General features: G+C 40.5%; 1 protein-coding gene across 1 annotated transcript in view; it reads right to left on the reverse strand.

The window, feature by feature from the left end:
- The window catches only part of NALCN (sodium leak channel, non-selective), a 2843734-nt gene that overhangs the window by 122638 nt on the left and 2706346 nt on the right, over positions 1-14750 (reverse strand). The gene's annotated exons all lie outside the window — the stretch shown is intronic.

A 14750-nucleotide genomic window follows, 5' to 3' on the forward strand; every position in this document is an offset into this window, starting at 1 on the left:
AAGTTCAGGAGAGAGAATCAGAGTTTCATTAAGGAACACCTATTTATAATTCTCAGTTCCTGCATTGCTGTGGCTGTGATTAATTTGTATCTTATCCTATTGAGACTGTTTTGATTACAAAATTTCAGCTTGTTAGCTAAAATCTTGTATATTTTTAATAGTTTCCTGAGATGCATATATATAAGATTGACTATTATCCGATATTAAAACTACTTACCTTCAATTATTGATTCCTGGCCCTTATTGTGGGGCAAAATGGTCTTCTCAAAAGTTGGATTGTTTTATTATTGCAAACTCCCTTTGCTTCTCAGTAAATTTAAAAAGATCCATCAGCTGAGATATTGGAAATCACACTCCTATGCGCTCTCATCACAATGAGGTCAAGACAATATTCAATCAATTGCTCTCTACCTGTTTTACTGAAAACCAACACATTCTGCTCTCAATTCAGGCAGTGTTTTTTAGGTCTGGCTTAACAGCGCAGCTGTTTCCAGACTTCATATGATCAACCTAAAAAAGACCTTTCATGACTATTGCAGAGATGGGCGTTGTCACCGCACACATGTCATCTGCCTTTTCCTCACCACAGTGGTTACAGCAGAGTAAGTGACCTGCAACACATTTTGCTCACCTTCTGGGAGTTGACTAAATATTATGTGCCAGGTAAAGAGGTGATTCTTTCGAATTGGGGCTGATTTCACTGTAGCGTATAGGAGACGTAAGGAGGAGTAAAACATATCCGGGTGTTCCTCTACTGGCTCGTATCCACCCCAAAAATGAATAGGAACACTGCGCCTCTCCTTGTCAACCCTTGCCAACACCAGATGGAAAGCTCCTTTTTCAGTGGCCAGAAGTCTAGTGTCCTTTCCTCCATTCTCCAACTCCGACCACTTGCCCATCCTTTGCCCTGCGATCCATGAGGCTATTACATATACTTATGCCATTGCATATACTTATACCATGGCAGAGTGGCCTCAGTTCTGGCCTTTAACCGCTCCCATAAAATGAGCCCTGCGCCATCCCTTAGCTGGCCCAAATTATTGATACCTGTGGAATGCTCAGCTTATCCAACAAAAATGATGGGGTTCCTGGGGAATTCCAAACTGGGGCAAACTCCGAATAATAATCAACTGAGAGGATTTTCCTCATGGAGAAATGCCGCTAGCACCTTCTTGAAATATTTCTGGTCCCCAAATGTATACATAAATCCTTCCTGATCAATCATGTTTAGCAAACCAGCATATGCTCTACCTTTGCTATAATCATCAGGGGAACCCAATACAATTTTGCAATTCCAGAATTGAAAGGAAAGGTAATACAACTAGACATCCGGGAGTGCTAAGCCACCCTTTACCAACTTCTTTCTCAACTTCTTCCAACTCAATCTCGGACACTTAGAGGCCTAGATGAAACTCCCTATCCAGCCTTGTATCTTGCCCAAGCTACCCCTAGGAAAGGAAAGAGGGATATTGTTGAACAAGTTCAATTTAGGGAGAATCATCTTCACTCAGTTTGCCCTCCCATAAAAGGTTAGAGGAAGATGCCCCTACTTAGATAATTACACCTCAATCTCCTTCCTTATCCATTTCACGATACACTCTGACACCAATATCCAACTTCTGTAGAACTGTGATGCTGAAATACCTGATCTCCTTGTTACAGCACCACCCAGTACAAGCAAGGTTCCACACAACAGAGAAGGCCCCAAATGCTTCTATTATAGCTTTGATGCGCCCACAGTATACTAAATAATATCGTAAGCATAGAGGCCCAGCATTCAAAAGGCTCAATTCCCATATCCTCCCTCAATGACTGTGCCAACGTGTCTCTCTCTCTCTCTCTCCCTCTCTCTCTCTCTCTCTAAATATTTTTATATATTTATATATATATATATATATATATATATATATATATATATATATATATATATATATATATATATATATATATATATATATATATATATTATCTACTGGCGGTCGCCAGTAGATAGTTATAGTTACAACCTAGTTTCCATAGGAAATCTCAAAATTCTATTTTGAATAACTTTGGCGCCGGTTGACGAATCCTCGCGAAATTTGCAAAACTAATGGGGCGCTCCGTTCAGCTCCTACCCTGAAAGTCTCGGGGTGATTCGTCAAGCAGGGGCCGAGAAAAAAGGGGGGTCCCAAAACGCGTTTTCCCCATGCATTTTTCCATAGGACCTTTAGGCACAGCTACAGCCCGAACGGCTGAACAGAATTACTTGAAATTTGGGAGAGAGGTAGCCATAAGGTCAAGGAAGTGCCTTTTGCAGGTCTGGTGTAAATCTGTTCAGTATTTCCTGAGAAAATAGCATTTAAAAGCATATATATATGTGGGCGGAGCCTAACCACACATCTCATCCTGAGATCTGATTGGCTGTCAGCACTTCATCCAAGAAGTGTTGGCAGCCATCTTGGGACCAATATACATGATAGCACCTCATTAAAAAGCATTGCAGTTAATAGAAGGTTTTAAGACTTTAGTTACATTATAAATCATTTGTTGCTGGTACCATACTCATTTTAGGAATTGTGGTATGTTCTAAGGTGATTTCACCATGTGAAAAAGCCTTCTGCTGGGATATCATGATTGAGAGAAAAATATTTTCTCATGCTTCTACCACAGAGGTTTGGAAGGTGATCTATAAGCTAAACTGAGAGCTTATTTTCTGTAAATTCACATTATCTTTCTCAGTCATGTGAGAATGAAGTCTGACATCCTCAGTAAAACATGTACATCCAACAAGGGCAGAGACTGTCAGTTGATTCCTTTGTGTTCTACTGCAGCTTCCCAGAGTGTTCCAAAGAACTACTAGAGCGCTAACAGTCCTACTTATGATAAACGTATGGCACACCTGAAGCCATCTTGCTTGGATTAAAGTGGTAACTCTTAAAAAATTTAATTTAAAAAGGAACAAAATGAGGGGGTTCATTTTCCATAAAAATTATGATTAGTGCTGCAGAAAGAAAAATTAGGGCACATTTTGAGTGACTTCTCAAATCCTCTTCTATTTCATTAAAAAATTCTGACATGCAGACTGAAACATGCACTTTCAATACCAGCAGCAGCTTTCCCTGGTGAGCAGTAGCTTTACTACAGTGATCTAATGAGCAAAAAGAGTGCTAACATTCTGAATTTATGGCAAATGTGTGACACATCTGAATGCCTTCTTGATGGAATCAAAGTAAAAAACTGAAAGTATTTCCTACTGAGGAGACTGCGGTAAATGAGGAAATTAGGAAACTTCATAACAAATAGGTCTCCCAAGATGGCCACCAGAGACAAAAGAGCCCAAATGTAGCCCAAATATCACCCAGATGTAGCCCAAGTATAGCCCAATGACAGAATGTCCCAGAATGTTCTTAAAAACAACTAGAGCGCTTACTGTCTTCATTATGACAAAAGTATGGCACACCTGAAGCCATCTTGATTGGAATAAACTGGTAACACTTAAAACATTTAATTTAAAAAGGAACACAATGAGGGGGTTCATTTTGCCATAGAAATTATGATTAATGCTGAAGAAAGAAAATGAGGGCACATTTTGAGTGACTTCTCAAATCCTCTTCTATTTCTTTAAAATATTCTGACATGCAGACTGAAACATGCACTTTTAATACCAGGAGCAGACTTCCATGGTGAACAGTAGTTTTACTACAGTGATCTAATGAGCAACTAGAGTGCTAACATTCAGAATTTATGGCAAATGTGTGACATATCTGAATACCTTCATGATGGAATCAAAGTAAAAAACTGAAAGCATTTCCTACTGAGGAGACTGCAGTACATGAGGAAATTAGGAAACTTCATAACAAATAAATCTCCCAAGATGGCCACCGGAGACAAAAGAGCCCAAATGTAGCCCAAAATCACCCAGATGTAGCCCAAATATAGCCCAATGACAGAAGTGTGCAAAACGCTTATTATTTTGTGTTTTTGCAGTGTTATATAGTGCAGACTTGTCAGGTATTGGAGTGCTTTACATGAGCATTGGTTACATCACACAACAACAAATTCATTTTGGTTGTAGACATGGGGAGACTAAGTGATTTGACCAGAATCACAGAATGTCGAGCTGAAGCAGAAACTTCAACCTGGTTCCCCAGTTGCAAAGTCTGCAGTTCTGGAAGTAACACCACATCCTCTCCCCTAAGTGCAACATTTAATCCAGTGGTCAACTGGATAAAAAAACATAAAGATAACAAATAATTTAAAAGTGCTTTGTTGCTATTTGAAAACTCAGAAAATATGTCCTTATTTTAGTCTTTTAGAGCACTAACCATAATTTTGATGCCAATAAGACCCTTTCATATATGTAATTTCTAAAGGAAATGCTCTAGGTATTACAGTTTTGATTACATCAAGATGACGTCGGGCGTTCCACACTTTTGTAATAAATATAGAATGTTAGCAATCTAGTTGTTCATATACTGTTGAGAGGCAGAGGCCAAGGGCACGGACTCTGAAAATTGAAGGCAGGTAGGAGGATGCAAAGGCAACAATTCAACCACACTGAGCAGGCAGGAAGGGCCGTGGAAGCACAACAGACTATGGAGGGCAGTGGAAAGGGGGGCAGGGGCAACAAACCAACAATACAGGACTTGCAAGAGAGGCTGTGGCAATGTAATAGACCATTGTGGGCAGAAGGAAGAGGCAATGGTAGTACAACCATACATGCCAACAGACCCGATTCAGCCAGGAAACGTCCAATGTTTTTAAGCTCAAATGGGCTTTATTTGATCTGTCTCCTGTCTACAATCTCCTCTTTTTCAATGTAACTCAAAGGGGAAAATCAATACGCGCACCGTGCGCGCACGGAACGAACTGCGTTAAGTGGGCGCGCACGCCACAAATGGCGTAAAGTAACTTAGCATTTAAAAAACCGTACAAATTCACTGAAAAAACCATAGGTTTCACACACGTTATAGTTAGGAATTAGCATTTAAAAAACCTTGCAAATTCACTGAAAAAACCATAGGTTTCACACATGTTATAGTTAGCTGGACATTTTACTGATAAAAAACCAATGAAATTCAGACCGTTATAGTTACTGTAGGCAACTATAACTCACGCGACCGTAATCCTCTGCTGATGACATATGTGTCTTTATGAAAAAAAAATATTTGTAATATATGTATAGCTAAAATTTAATGGAAGAAGACATGGGCAAATAAGTGTCTAAATACAGTATTAGCATCAGCAGAGGATTACGGTCGCGTGAGTTATAGTTGCCTACAGTAACTATAACGGTCTGAATTTCATTGGTTTTTTATCAGTAAAATGTCCAGCTAACTATAACATGTGTGAAACCTATGTTTTTTTCAGTGAATATATATATATATATATATATATATTAACTGAAAAAACCATAGGTTTTAGGAAGGTTATAGTTAGTTGGACATTTCACTCGTACAAAACCATAGAACTTCCGGCGTTATAGTTAGTTCAGCTAACTATAACTCGTGCCCCCGCAATGCACGGCTGATGACGTCACATATTTCATCATTCATGACATGGTCAGTGACATCACTGATGACATCACAGATGACATCACTGATGACATCATCCACTGACTGTGTGTTTCTGTAAAGTTTAAATTTGTTTTATATATATGCCAAGCTGTATTGAGGAATGAGTAGGTATATAAGTGTCTGTATGGAGGATTTAGTAGGTACATGACTGACTGTATAAGTGAGTGATTAAATGTGTCTTACTAGATGCATGGGTTAGTGACTAAACTGTGTGAATGTCTGTAGCAGTCTGTCTATTGCTGTGTAAGGTGCTGCATTGGTTGGTGAGTAGCTGCATGAGGGTCTATATGGGTTAGTGAATGCTTGCCTGAGTATTTGTATGGCTGCCTGAGTGTGTGTGTGGGTGTGTGGGAGGTGCGTGACTCTGTGCATAGATGTGTGAGTGGTTGATTCACTGGGTGTATGGGTTCAAGAGTGCATGTGGAAACAGCTGTATGGGTGGGTGAGTGTGTGTATGGGTGTGTTGGTGAGTGAATGGATGTCTCAGTGGTACATGTGCAAGTAACTACATATGTAAAATGTGAGTGATGGTGTATATAAATAACTATATGTGAGAGTCAGTAATTGTGAGAGTGGCTGCATGGATGAGTGTGTATTTGTATCAGTGATTCTATAAGAGAGTAATTATGTGTTAGTATCTGTATGAATAAGTGAGGTGGTGGCTGTATAACTGTATAGGTGAGTAAATGGAAGTATGACTGATTCTTTGCATGACTGACTAAATGTGTGAGTAACTCTGGATATGTGGCAGTGTGTGAGTGTCTGTATAGGTGTATGAGAGCTTATGATAGTGTTGTATTGATGAGTGACTGCATGTATGAGTGACTGTATGGGTGAATGAGTGGATGTGTGTGTAGACCTAGGAATCAGTCAGTACGTATTTAGTAACTGGTATTGATGTGTCTATTTTTTTCGAAAATGGTAGTCTGTATTTTAGAGTGGGTGTATCAAAGGTTATATTCAGGTGTGAGGAGGTGCATCACATTTTCCCGTGGATAATGTCATCAGTGATGTCATTTGAGATGTCATCAGTGATGTCACTGACCATGTCATGAATGATGTAATATGTGACGTCATCAGCAGTGCATTGCAGGGGCGCGAGTTATAGTTAGCTGAACTAACTATAACACCGGAATTTCTATGGTTTTGTACGAGTGAAACGTCCAACGAACTTTAACGTTCCTGAAACCTAGGTTTTTTTTCTGTTAATTTCTATGGTTTTTTAAATGTTAATTTCTAACTATAACGTGCCTGAAACCTATGGTTTTTTCAGTGAATTTCTATGGTTTTTTAAATGCTAATTTCTAACTATGACGTGCCTGAAACCTATGGTTTTTCCAGTGAATTTGAAAGTTTTTTTAAAGGAAAATTTGTATGTCTAATGCACCTCAATCCTATGTTTTTTTTATTATATATATATATATACATATATATATATATATATATATATATATATTCACTTAAAAAACCGTAGGTTTCACACACGTTATAGTTAGGAATTAGCATTTAAAAAACCTTGCAAATTCACTTAAAAAACCATAGGTTTCACACATGTTATAGTTAGCTGGACATTTCCCTCGTAAAAAACCAATGAAATTCCCCCGTTATAGTTAGTGCAGGCAACTATAACTCACGCGACTGCAATCCTCTGCTGATGACGTCAGATATTACATCACTGTATTTAGACACCTATTTACTCATGTCTTCTTCCATTAATCTTTAGCTATACATATATTACAAATATTTATTTTTCAGAAAGACACATATGTAATCAGTGATGTAATGTCTGACGTCATCAGCAGAGGATTGCGGTCGCGTGAGTTATAGTTGCCTGCACTAACTATAACGGGGGAATTTCATTGATTTTTTACGAGGGAAATGTCCAGCTAACTATAACATGCGTGAAACCTATGGTTTTTTAAGTGAATTTGCAAGGTTTTTTAAATGCTAATTCCCAAATATAACGTGTGTGAAACCTATGGTTTTTTAAGTGAATTTGTACGGTTTTTTAAATGCTAAGTTATGTATTTATTAATATTTTTTTTTTCAGGTTTTTCACCGTGCGCGCACCGTGCACTTTGTGCACAGTGCGCGCCCTGTGGGCTCTCGGTGCGCTGATGTCACTGACCATGTCATGAAAGATGCAATATGTGACATCATCAGCAGTGCATTGCGTGCGCGTGAGTTATAGTTAGCAGAACTAACTATAACGGAGGAATTTCTATGGTTTTGTATGAGTGAAATGGGCAGCTAACTATAACACCCCTGAAACCTATGTTTTTTTTCTGTGAATTTCTAAGGTTTTTTTAAATGCTAATTTCTAACTATAACGTCTCTGAAACCTATGTTTTTTTTCAGTGAATTTCAAAGGTTTTTTAAATGCTAACTTTTAAGTGTGATAGTAGTTATATCTATTTTTTTGTACTGATTTTCTACAGTTTTTTAACTGTTTATTTATAAATATTTTATTCATTAAATAACATTATATATTTTTCCGAAAATTGCACAATTTTTTTTTTAAATGAAAACTGAAATATTGATTAATTTTCTTGTTTTCATTTTTTATTTTAATATATTTATGTTACTTTCTTTAAAAAAAATTCAAATTTTTTTCGGAGTCGCGCACTCAAAGTGTACACATCACGGTGGGTGCGCACATTCTAGCCGCCATTTTAGAAAAGGCATGAAGGATCCACGTATGGTGTGCAACGGCTGCGTGTTCTTCAGTTACATCATATACATTTAATATCACGTGATATGCGCGATTGGTATGCGACCAGTCTGCGACTCCTGCTCCCGCGCATTCGCGACACATGCGCATTACGGTACGAGATGTTTGCACAGTTGCGGGTCCCGCGTGACATCATATACGTTCTGGGGCGCGCTGGGTGCGCGACTCCCACAAAAAAAATGTATGTTCCAAAATGATATGTATGTGTCTTTAATATACATATTAAGGCAAGAGATTATGTAAGATATTCATCAAAATAATATATTTGTACTTATAATAAACTTATATTATTTTTAAATATATTTTCGCAAAGTCGGGTGCGTGCATCGTGAGTGCAGAAAACCAGGTCAGCAGAGCTGCTCTAGAGCCTAAGAACTAGGTTAGCAGAGCTGCTCAAGAGCCAGAGAACCAGGTCAGCAGAGCTGCTGTAGAGCCAGAGAAACCAGATCAGCAGAGCTGCTTTAGAGGGAGAGAACCAGGTCATCAGAGCTGCTTTAGAGCCAGAGAACCAGGTTAGCAGAGCTGCTTTAGAGCCAGAGAACCAGGTCAGCATAGCTACTCTAGAGCCAGAGAACCAAATCAGCAGAGCTGCTTTAGAGCCATAGAACCATGTCAGCAGAGCTGCTTTAGAGCCAGAGAACCAGGTCAGTAGAGCTGCTCTAGAGCCTAAGAACCAGGTCAACAGACCTGCTCTAGAGCCAGAGAACCAGGTCTGCAGAGCTGCTGCAGAGCCAGAGAAACCAGGTCAGTAGAGCTGCTTTAGAGGGAGAGAACCAGGTCAGCAGAGCTGCTTTAGAGCCAGAGAACCATGTCATCAGAACTGCTTCAGAGCCATAGAACTAGGTCAGCGGAGCAGCTTTAGAGCCAGAGAACCAGGTCAGCAGAGCTGTTGTAGAGCCAGAGAACTAGATCAGCAGAGCTGCTCTGTAGCATAAGAACTAGGTCAGCAGAGCTGCTCTAGAGCCAGAGAACCAGGGCAGCAGACCTGCTGTAGAGCCAGAAAAACCAGGTCTGCAGAGCTGCTTTAGAGAGAGAGAACCAGGTCAGCAGAGCTGCTTTAGAGCCAGAGAACCAGGTCAGCAGAGCTGCTCTAGCTGACACTGACTGACTGACACTGACTGACTGACACTGACTGATTGACACTGACTCACACAGATTGACTGACACTGACACTGACTGACACTGATTGACTGACACTGACTGACTGACACTGACTGACTAACTGACACTGACTGACACTGATTGACACTGACTGACACTGATTGACTGACACTGACTGACTGACAATGATTGACTGACACTGACTGACACTGATTGACTGACTGACTGACACTGACTGACACTGACTGACACTGACTGACTACTCTCTACTACTCTACTACTCTACTACTGACTCTCTACTACTCTCTCTCTACTACTCACTCTCTACTACTCTACTACTCTCTACTACTCACTCTCTACTACTCACTCTCAACTACTCACTCTCTACTACTCTACTACTCACTCCCTCTACTACTCACTCGCTACTACTCTCTACTACTCACTCTCTACTACTCTCTACTACTCACTGTCTACTACTACTCTCTCTACTACTCACTCTCTACTACTCTCTACTATTCACTCTCTACTACTCACTCTACTACTTTCTACTACTCTCTACCACTCGCTCTCTACTACTCTACTACTCACTCGCTACTACTCTCAACTACTCACTCTCTACTAAACTCTCTACTACTCTCTCTCTACTACTCTCTCTACTACTCTCTCTCTACTACTCTCTACTACTACTCTCTACTATTCACTCTCTGCTACTCACTCTCTACTACTCTCTACTACTCACTCTACTACTCTCTGCTGCTCTCTACCACTCACTCTCTACTACTCTACTACTCTCTCTCTACTACTCACTCTCTACTACTCTCTACTACTCTCTACCACTCACTCTCTACTACTCTACTACTCTCTCTCTACTACTCACTCTCTACTACTCTCTCTCTACTACTCTCTACTACTCACTCTCTACTACTCACTCTACTACTCTCTACTACTCACTCTCTACTACTCTCTCTCTACTACTCACTCTCTACTATTCACTCTCTACTACTCACTCTCTACTACTCGCTCTCTACTACTCACTCTCCACGACTCACTCTCTACTACTCGCTCTCTACTACTATCTACTACTCACTCTCTACTACTCACTCTCTACTACTCTCTACTACTCTCTCTGCTACTCACTCTCTACTACTCACTCTCTACTACTCTACTACTCGCTCTACTACTCACTCTCTACTATTCTCTACTACTCACTCTACTACTCTCTCTCTACTACTCACTCTCTACTACTCTCTCTCTACTACTCTCTACTACTCACTCTCTACTACTCACTCTACTACTCTCTACTACTCACTCTCTACTACTCTCTCTCTACTACTCACTCTCTACTATTCACTCTCTACTACTCACTCTCTACTACTCGCTCTCTACTACTCACTCTCCACTACTCACTCTCTACTACTCGCTCTCTACTACTCTCTACTACTCACTCTCTACTACTCACTCTCTACTACTCTCTACTACTCTCTCGGCTACTCACTCTCTACTACTCACTCTCTACTACTCTACTACTCGCTCTACTACTCACTCTCTACTATTCTCTACTACTCACTCTACTACTCTCTCCTACTCTCTACCACTCACTCTCTACTACTCTACTACTCACTCTCTACTACTCTCTCTCTACTACTCACTCTCTACTACTCACTCTACTACTCTCTACTACTCACTCTCTACTACTCTCTACTACTCACTCTGTACTACTCACTCTCTACTACTCACTCTCTACTACTCTCTACTGCTCACTCTCCACTACTCCTTCTCTACTACTCGCTCTCAACTACTCTCTACTACTCACTCTACTACTCACTCTCTACTACTCTACTACTCTCTCTACTTCTCACTCTCTACTACTCACTACTACTCACTCTCTACTACTCTCTACTACTCACTCTCTACTACACACTCTCTACTACTTGTTCACTGCTACTCGCTCTCTACTACTCTCTAGTACTCACTCTACTACTCACTCTCTACTACTCTCTACTACTCACTCTCTACTACTCCACTACTCTCTACTACTCACTCTCTACTACTCACTCTCTACTACTCTACTACTCTCTACTTCTCTCTCTCTACTACTCACTCTCTACTACTCACTCTCTACTACTCACTCTCTACTATTCTCTACTACTCACTCTCTACTACTCTCTCTCTACTACTCCACTACTCTCTTCTACTCACTCTCTACTACTCACTCTCTACTACTCTCTACTACTCACTCTCTACTACTCTCTAATACTCTCTCTGCTACTCACTCTCTACTACTCTCTACTACTCACTCTCTACTACTCACTCTCTACTACTCACTCTCTACTACTCTCTACTACTCACTCTACTACTCACTCTCTACTACTCTCTACTACTCACTCTACTACTCACTCTCTACTACTCTCTACTACTTACTCTCTAATACTCACTCTCTACTACTCACTCTCTACTACTCACTCTCTGATACTTTCTCTACTACTCTCTACTACTCACTCTCTACTCTCTATTACCCGCTCTCTACTCTACCTCTCTACCTCTCTCTACCTCTCTCTCTACTACTCTCTACATCTCTACCTCTACCTCTCTACCTCTACACCTCTACCTATACACCTTTACCTCTCTGTACATGCACACATATGCACCTATATATGCATATATATGCATATGCATTGATATATATGTATGTGTATATATATACATATATAAACATACACGCTCTAGTTACCCTTGCAGGAATGAGTTGCACTCTGAGCCAGCATCGACACCAGGCCTTTAATAGGTAGAAACATCGTCTCCCTCACGATACAGGTAACAGCCTTCCCATCCTTCATCGCCTGACGCGTTTCGAGGGAATAAGTCCTTCTTCTTCAGAGGCTGGATGATTAGGTGAGTGCTTCCCACCACCTCCCATTAAATGCCAGAATACGCCCTCAGATGGGCCGGTCCCATGACACGAAGCATTGTGGGAGATGTGGTTTTGAATAGTCGCACCTCGTACTGTCCTTAAGCAATGCAAGCCCCCAGATGGGCCTCATGAGGCAGTGTCCGTTATTGATCCTTACCGGCATTCCGCAATTAGTTCTGTGTATCTTGAACCTGCGGCCCCCTCAGCATCTTGGGGTGGTGCAGACTCTACGGCTGGGCTGCCGCAAAAAATACATCTCCCACAATGCTTCGTGTCATGGGACCGGCCCATCTGAGGGCGTATTCTGGCATTTAATGGGAGGTGGTGGGAAGCACTCACCTGATCATCCAGCCTCTGAAGAAGAAGGACTTATTCCCTCGAAACGCGTCAGGCGATGAAGGATGGGAAGGCTGTTACCTGTATCGTGAGGGAGACGATGTTTCTACCTATTAAAGGCCTGGTGTCCATGCTGGCTCAGAGTGCAACTCATTCCTGCAAGGGTAACTAGAACATATATAAACATATAAATATAATTTGCATATCTATATAAATATAAATGCATGCAAACATATACATATACATATATGCATACATATGCATGGTATGTACATGAAAGTTTGAAAAACTCTAAAACAAGCAAAGCTAAAAAGCCACCTAATTACAAACAGAATTGCTTTAACTCAAACGAGGGTGAGACCTATTGCATTTTCAATGCTTGTTTACTTTGATTCCATCAAGAAGGCATTCAGATGTGTCACACATTTTCCATAAATTCTGAATGGTAGCACTCTAGTTGCTCATTAGATCACTGTAGTAAAGCTACTGCTCACCACGGAAGTCTGCTGCTGTAATTCAAAGTGCATGTTTCAGTCTGCATGTCAGAATTTTTTAATGAAATGGAAGAGGATTTGAGAAGTCAAAATGTGCCCTAATCTTTCTTTCTGCAGCACTAATCATAATTTCTATGGCAAAATGAACCCCCTCATTTTGTTCCTTTGCAAATTAAATGTTTTAAGTGTTACCACTTATTCCAATCAAGATGGCATCAGGTGTGCCATACCATTGTCACAAGTGAGACTGTTAGCGCTCTAGTTGTTCTTTAAAACACTCTGGGACATTCTGTCATTGGGCTATACTTGGGCTACAACTCGGTGATATTTGTGCTACATTTGGGCTCTTTTGTCTTTGGTGGCCATCTTGGGAGACTTATTTGTTTTGAAGTTTCCTAATTTCCCCATTTACAACAGTCTCCTCAGTAGGAAATACTTTCATTCCATCAAAAAGGCATTCAGATGTGTCACACATTTGCCATAAATTCGGAATGTTAGCACTCTAGTTGCTTATTAGATCACTGTAGTAAAGCTACTGCTCACCAGGAAAGTCTGCTGCTGGTATTGAAAGTGCATGTTTCAGTCTGCATGTCAGAATTTTTTAATGAAATAGAAGAGGATTTGAGAAGTCACTCAAAATGTGCCCTAATTTTCTTTTTTCCGCCCTAATCATAATTTCTATGGCAAAATGAACCTCCTCATTGTGTTTAAATTAAACTACTCACTCTCTACTACTCACTCGCTACTACTTTCTACTACTCACTCTCTACTACTCTCTCTCTACTACTCTCTACTACTACTCTCTCCTACTCACTCTCTACTACTCACTCTCTACTACTCACTCTCTACTACTCACTCTACTGCTCTCTACTACTCTCTACCACTCACTCTCTACTACTCTACTACTCACTCTCTACTACTCACTCTCTACTACTCTCTACTACTCACTCTACTGCTCTCTACTACTCTCTACCACTCACTCTCTACTACTCTACTACTCACTCTCTACTACTCTCTACTACTGCTCTCTACTACTCTCTACCACTCACTCTCTACTACTCACTCTCTACTACTCTATACTACTCTCTCTCTACTACTCCCTCTCTACTACTCACTCTACTACTCTCTACTACTCAAACTCTACTACTCACTCTCTACTACTCTACTACTCTCTACTACTCTCTACTACTCACTCTCTACTACTCACTCTCAACTACACTCTCTACTACTCTCTCTACTACTCTCTACTACTCACTCTACTACTCTCTACTACTCTCTACTACTCTCTACTACTCTACTACTCACTCTCTACTACTCACTCTCTACTACTCTCTACTACTCACTCTACTGCTCTCTACTACTCTCTACCACTCACTCTCTACTACTCTACTACTCACTCTCTACTACTCTCTACTACTGCTCTCTACTACTCTCTACCACTCACTCTCTACTACTCACTCTCTACTACTCTATACTACTCTCTCTCTACTACTCCCTCTCTACTACTCACTCTACTACTCTCTACTACTCAAACTCTACTACTCACTCTCTACTACTCTACTACTCTCTACTACTCTCTACTACTCACTCTCTACTACTCACTCTCAACTACACTCTCTACT

The sequence above is a fragment of the Triturus cristatus genome, chromosome 8 (genome assembly GCF_964204655.1).
Source record: "Triturus cristatus chromosome 8, aTriCri1.1, whole genome shotgun sequence".
In the NCBI taxonomy this organism is placed as follows: Eukaryota; Metazoa; Chordata; class Amphibia; order Caudata; family Salamandridae; genus Triturus; species Triturus cristatus.